Genomic DNA, 7,671 nt, shown 5'->3' with positions numbered 1-7,671 from the left:
GCGCTTTATAAATACTGTATAATAATAATAACCTTTTTTTCAGCAACAGATTGTCTCTGACAAAATCTCAGCCCTGTCCTGCCCCAACCTGGCCACTTCTGTCTACAACAGTTCACTATCATCCACCATGGTCACATTAGCTCCCCTCACTACACACAGAATTAGGCCCCGACCGCTACAGCCCTGGCAATCAGACAATACCAGATGCCAAAAAAAACATAGCCGTGCTCTTGAGTGTTTAAGGCGTAAAACTAAGACCCAGCAAGACTTCGACCAATATAAATCTGCCCTTCAGAAATACAATTCTTGTCCCCACACTGCCAAACAGACCTTTTTTATCACTCTCATTAGCACCCTCTCATGCAATCCCTGTGAACTCTTTTCTACATTTAACTCTTCTTTACCTCCACCCACTAACTCACTGGCCAAGGGTTCGCTAATCACTTAAAAATAAGATTGATCCAATTTGTGATGAGATCTCCACTGTACAGATATCTCCTTCACCTTACACTCCTTGTCCAACTGCACAATCTATAACTTCCCTTGTTTAACCCAACTACTATAGAGGAGGTTGGTAAACTGTTTTCTGAAGTCCACCTGTCCCATTCCCTCGCAAACACTACGGTCACCCTCTGGCTCTATCCTTCACTCTCTCCCTTTTTACTGGCATCTTCCCCAACTCTCTAAAACATGCGCTAACCAACTTAATGGCCTCACTGGACCCAGCCAATCTTGGCAACCTAAGACCCATCTCTTTACTCCCTTTTGCCTCCAAACTACTTGAATGTCTAATCTAAAACCAGCTGAGCTTCCACCTTATTGAGAGTAACCTTCTCGATCCCCTTCAGTCTGGATTTCACCCACAACACTCCACAGCAACTGCTCTCCTAAAACTCACAAACTACTTACTAACTGCTAAAACCAATGGTCACTATTCTGTACTCTTACATCTCTTCACTGCCTTTGACACAGTTAATTTCTCTTTTTTCATTTATAGTGTAACAAAAATAAAAAATCCCAGTGGTGATTAAATACCACCAAAATAAAGCTTGACTTGTGTGATAAAACAATAAAAATTGCATATGGGTACAATGCTGCATGACTCAATAACTGTCAAAGTGTGAAAGCTGAACATTGGGCTGGGCAGGAAGGGGGTGAAAGTGGAAAAAAAAAAAAAAATCAAAACTCTTCTCAAAACCATTAACGCGGTATTAAACCCGAAAGCAAATATATTGTATCTTACCTATTAGATGTGGGGGCTGCATTAGTTTTCTTCTTTAGGCTCTCATTTTTACCAGGCAATCATGTCAGCAAGTTTGCGGTTTCTCAACAGAACAAGCTGCCCTGCAGATGTAGCAGTTAGAAGGTTGAAGACAAACCATCTACCACAGACAGGGGTACTTACAATGATCAGCTTTTATGTAAAACCTTTATCCCAAATGAAACAGGATTTGTGTTACTGCAAAATCCCTTTCTCTGAGTTCATTGACGGACACAGCTCTTCTGATTCTTGACCGTGCTCAAGATCCAAGGTTTATAGATCCACCTACAGAAGCAGGACACTAGGCTGACGTGGAGAGGAAGGCAATCTTTAACACCTCTGGCTCAGTACTCCTGGTAAAGTGACAGGAGCTACGAGAGCCTGGCAGTTCTGAATAGGACAGGGGCAGATAAGAAGTCTGTGTTCACTCAGATGCAGGCTGAATCATGATACAGGGCAGCAGGCTGGTAGACTATCAGCAGGCACCTGGCAAGGCTATGGACAGCAGGCACTTGGCAGGCTATGGACAGCAGGTGTTTGACAGGCTGTAGAAGTAATGATGGTCACCACAGGCTGGACACAGAGCAGGGGCAAGCAAGCTGGGTCAGGCACTAGCAGGCACATCAAGAACAGAGCAGAAGAGTAGTCAAGTTCAGGCTGGAGTTGGCAATTGCAAGCAAACAAAGAGCAAGCTAGAGGTTGGTTCAGGCACAGTTCAATCATGGTTTGGCTAACAAGGCAACCTGATGTGTAACGCACCAGTGGAGGAAGACCAACACTCAAGCCACTGAGAGAGAATATGGATGGAGACCCAAAGCTTTCCACCAGGGATTATAAGCCTTCCCTATGCGACAATATCTTCTGAGAGGCAGACTTGCATACCTACAACATTGCAGGGATCGCCAAACCACACAACTCCCTGCTCCACAAAATCTGGCTTCAAAAGCCATACCATCCAAGCCAGAGCCAGTAAAGCAGGATGGTAGACCAGACCCTGGGACAGGAGGTCCTTCCAAAGAGGCAATTGCCAGGGAGCATCCATGACCAGCTGCAACACAACGGCATACCACAGACAAGGCCAGTCCAGAGCTACCAGAAGGACTGCAAGCCCTTCGGCCTCTATCCTGCATAGGAGGCAAGGGAGCAGCTTGAGAGGAGCAAAGGCCTTAATGAGATGATACTGGTTCCACGGTGCCACAAGTGCTTCAATTACATCCTCCAGGGGGTCCCACACTCACCACAAACCTCAGAACCTTCCTGTGGAGGAGTGAAGGCAGAGGATCCATGTCCAGGGTCCACAGAATAGGCAGATCTGATAAAACATGTCCAGGTGCAGAGACCACTCCCCCGATCCATCGTCTGGCAAATGAGCTAAGCTGCCTGTGATGTTCCGCCCACCTCAAAATAAGGGGCTCCGCCTTTGTGGTTGACATAGGCCACTGTTGTGGAATTGTCAGATTGGCTCCTGACCGGGAACCCTTGGGGAAGAGCGATCCAGTACTCCACAGACAGGCTCTGGAGTCCAGCGATCTAGTGCCAATCTCAAACCCAGGATACTGCCTTAGCTGGAAAGGCCAGCATCCACCGTGACTACCATCCGGGGGGGGGGGGGGGGGTTGAGACTTGCGGGCTTGTAGGGGAGACGGGCCCAGATTAAATGGGAGACTTGTCTCATGGCAACTGGATTTCCCTTTGCAGAACTCTCGTACTGAACTACGCATATGGGACCACCATGAAGGCGGACGCCATAAGACCCAGAGCCTGCAAGCAAAACCACAGGAAGGACTGCTTGTGGGACAAGAGGTCCTTCTTGAGGTTCAGAACCCATCCAAAGTTCTGCAGGGAGCGCATCATGATCTCCATGCTGTCAGTCAGTGTGGCCTGGGAGCCCGCCCACAAGAGCAGTTTGCCCAGGTAACCTGGCACGGCACCCTTAGTGTCTCAACAGTGCCAGGACCGGTGACAGCACACTGGAGAATAACCCAAAGGAAAGCACCACAAAATGATAAATTGCGTCCCCTACTGAAAAGCGAAGTAACCACTGATATCACTCGATGGGAAAGTGCAAGGCATGCATCCTTGATTTCTATGGACACCAAAAAATCCCCCAGATAAAGAGACGCAACCCCTAAATGGATGGATTCCATCTTGTACTTCTGCATCCGCACAAAGCAATTCAAGGTCATAGAGGTCTAAAATCTGGCGAATCCTGTCCTTTTTGGAACCGTAAACAGGTTTGAGTAAAAACATCCAGAACCATTCTGGCTTGGGTACAGGGACTATCGCTGCCTGGCGCAGCAAATCCTACCTGCCTGCACAGGGCCCAAAGGCACAATGTGAATATTGGATGGAAAGAATTTCCCTGATGGGTAAGAAATTCTATCCTGCAGCTGGATGCAACCAGTTCACAGACCCATTCACCTGGAAAGGGGGAAGGGTCTATGGGTCTGAGACGTGGTGAAGACAAGCCCCCCCCATCCTAGAAATGGGTGGGAGCAAACCTTCAGACTGAAGGTTTGTCCGCAGACTTGGTGGACTTGTGCATCCAGGAGCACTTGGTACCATCCGTGGGGGCCTTGAAAGACTTGAAGCCCTTGTCAGAGGAGTTATGGGAACAAAAAAGCCTCTTTTGGACAGGAAAGGAAGGGCCGGACATCTGACGCAGTTCAATCCTCTTATCCTGTGGGAGGATGGTACTCTTGCCTCTCATGAGGCTGATTACATCATCCAAGGTAGCACTGAAGAGACATTCCCCTGGAAGGGCAGATTCGCCAAGGCCTTTTTTTTTAAATTTTTACAAGTCTGGTCAGCCAAGCACCACCACCGAGACAGAAAACTTGAAAAGGAGGAGTGGAGAAGCATCCAAGGATGTATCAGAAAGGAACTTCAGACCCTGGACCGACTGACTGCTAGATCCATGTACAGCTGATCCACTTGTCCAGTGGACAAAACTTGCTGCAGAACCTTTGCCCATTTAGTGAGCGTGTGAGAAACCAGGGCTGTGGCCAAAACAGGCTGGAACACTGACTCCCCCAGAGTAGGCCACCAATTCTGCCCAGCAATCTGCAGGTTCCTTAAAAGTGGGAGACTCCACCAGTATCATGGCTGCTTTATGCAACCTTGGAATAGGGGGATCCATCACTGAAGGCGAGGTCCACTTCTTCAGAAGGGCTACCTCAAAGGGGTAATATATCACAAAATGCTTCGGAACAGCAAAGGGACGCTACAGCCGTACCCAATCTTTGTGAATAAACTTATTAATGTATGTGGGGTAAGGAAAAACCCTAACGGACCTAGCCAGCTTGTGCGTACCAAAGGGGACTGTTGCATCATCAGCCACCCCAGCAGTGACCTCAATTTTAAGTGTCGCATGCACAAAGTATCAGGTCACCAGTGCTTTCTCCTGTGCGATTACAGAGGTAGGGGACCTGACCTCACTGTCTGAGGAATCGGGAGGCATCTTCAGGGACTGCAGAAAACAGAGCCCACAGCGGTGGAGCCAAATTTGGGCTCAAAAACATCAGAAGATGCAGGTGACGATGAAGGGTCCTTCCTGCTCGCCTTCAGCCTCAACACTGTCTCCATCCAGGATATAAGCCTAAGATCACCGACCTCATGTCTAGGGAGACAGAGGACCCTCGAAGCATCCATCACCTCAAGGGGATCAGGAGGGGATGCGTGCACCTAAAACTCCACATGGCCCACCCACTCAGGCAAGAAACTGTCAAAATCAGAACACCCAGGGTAAAGGGGAGAAGGAGATACCCCAGGGAGGACTCACCACCACCTGACCACCAGGGCAGTGCTGTGGGTGCCAACATGGATGCTGCCTGTGGATGTGGTTAGTGAGCTAGCTGTGGATGCTGCTGTGCCAACCATGCCCAAGAAAGTATGACCTCCTGTCCCAGGGACTGTCTCTGTATCCAGCCTAAGAGGGGCACAAGACTACAATAAAATGGCCACCACACACTTCCCCCAGCTATTATATAAGTCAATTGGGATCACCAGCAAAATAGATGCCCCCACATGGCTACAAGAAAATGGCCGACATGCACTTCCCCAGCCCAATATGGCTGCCAGATCACCGACCACAGTGGCAGTTGCAATGGCCTCCCAAACACCCCGAGGAGACCTCCTCCATGTAGAACCCACTGCAACAACTGAAAGGTACCCTCCCACCCAGGGATGCAAGGAAAAGTCAGCCTAAGTGCCAGGGACTGAGAGGTAGCAGAAGAGGAGGGAAAATGGTGGGGTGGAAGGAGAATGCTATGGAACCATAGGTCCTAGAGGGAACTAGGTCCTTACTCCTGAAACACTATACAGAAATAACTGGCTTGCCTATAGCAGAGAGGGGGTTTATACCAGCTAGGAATGGCCACAGGTGGTGCTGTGTTCATATTTTTGCCTAGTGTCCTACTCCTGTAGTTGGTGCTATAAATACTATGGTCAAGAATCAGAAGAGATGTGTCCGCCATTAAACAGTTCTAGAAACGGTTTTACTCTCAAGTTCAAAGTATTAACTGGGGTTCAGCTTCAAATTGTATGTTTAAATCTGCATTGAATACTACCCTCTGCCAGTAAACCCCCCCCCCTCAAAAAAAAAACAAAAACCCTAATGCAGTCACGACATCTAAGGATTGATAAACTGCAATATATTAAAATTTTTGGATTAAGACCACTTTACATTTAAAGCATGCTTTCCTTTCAGTGGACACACTAGGTTGATGTTAATTAGGAAAAATGTTTGCACAACCAATACCCAATCTAACCTTTGCTTTGATAATGGCACCTCCAACATAAGTTTCTATTTGCCTACATGGAATCTTACCAATTACCACACAGTCTAACACTGAAGCAAAAATAGGGTATAACTCTACCCAAGACACAGCCCCCCCCCTTACCACACAGGGTCCTGAGAAACAGTTTTCACATGTCTACTTTCTCCTTGCTGAGGGTGCCTACTGCACACCTTAAAGTGTTACTAAACCCTGGGACCCCGCATTCACTATATCTGGTCTCCCCGGACCCCGCATTCACTATATCTGGTCTCCCCGGACCCCGCATTCACTATATCTGGTCTCCCCGGACCCTGCATTCACTATATTTGGTCTCCCACAGTGCACACAACATGGAAATGCAATTATTTTAGTAAATATAAACTGCTAATTACCTTTTATCATCAGCAGTATACAACAGTTCTGTGACTTCCATCAGTGTCCAGCACAGCACATGTTAAAGCTTGTAGAAGGAGTTTTCATTCTGTTCTAGGAGGATGCAGAACCCCTGACCTCTGTCTGGACAGTGTTGATTGGCCCTGTGCTGATCACATGCACTCTCCCAAGCAAAAAAAAAAAAAAAAACCCCACAAACCTCTCTAGCAATACACACCAAACTGAGCATGTGCAGAGTGACTCCACAACTATGTCTCAGGAGATAAGAGGTGTGCACTGGAAGAAGGGGAGGATCAGAAGTCAGGATTAAATAGCCTTTTTACACAATGCAGAGGATTAACCCCTTAGGTTCCACAGTGAGTATCACAAGCATGCTTTACTGCATATACAGACCGATTTTACTTTTGTGGGTTTAGTAACACTTTACTGTTTTGTACTTTTATAAATAAAATTGTAATTAAAAAGAAAAAATTCAAGCAGTTCAAGTACGTGAATCTTGCTTGGTAACAGCTTTTTGCAGTCCCTGTACAGCTGTGCTTAAGACTGTCAGAAGGAGAAGCAGCCATAAGGAGCTAATCAGTTGTGCTGCAATGCAAGGAGCATGCCGATAGAGCAAAACAGTCTGCTGCTTCTTCACTGTCCAGTCACAGGCCTGAGAAGGGACTAGACCAGAAGGTGTTAAAGTGATTATAATAAAGGCTGAACATTCCACTTGGCACCAATTCTAAAAAGATTTCAGTAAAGCACACTAATCACTCATAATAGTCACAGAACTGAACCAAGTAAAGTTCGGAATGAAATGTTATTCTTGGCGCATTTAGTGCTTGAGTGTTAACTCACAAATCATTTTAAGGAAAAGGTAACCTGTGTTTCTAAAACAACCAATTTAGTTATAGTGGAAATCCAACACAAGATGCTTGGAACTATCAGGCCTCATGCATAGTAGACCTTTCTGTTGCTGGTCTTCGGGGCGTCTGCCCCTAAATGCCCTTGCATGTCCACCTATTTGTCTATGCACATACAGGAGTTTGGGAGCAGCGGCATTTAGAGGCAGAAAAACAAACCCGCTGTCCGTGTATCTAGGAACAGCGACATTTTGGCAGGAAAAAAAAAAATTGCTTGACGCGTGTAAAAGCATGTTAACGCTAGGTGTATTTAGCACTGGAGTGGTGATTCATTTTAATGACCAGAATTATTATTCTGGCCAATGAAATGAATTAACGCCAAAGTGTGTCACAC

This window comes from Staurois parvus, unplaced genomic scaffold (genome assembly GCF_062004578.1).
Source record: "Staurois parvus isolate SC_StPar_1 unplaced genomic scaffold, SC_StPar_1.0 ptg000068l, whole genome shotgun sequence".
NCBI lineage: Eukaryota > Metazoa > Chordata > Amphibia > Anura > Ranidae > Staurois > Staurois parvus.
This window is presented reverse-complemented; position numbering follows the sequence as displayed.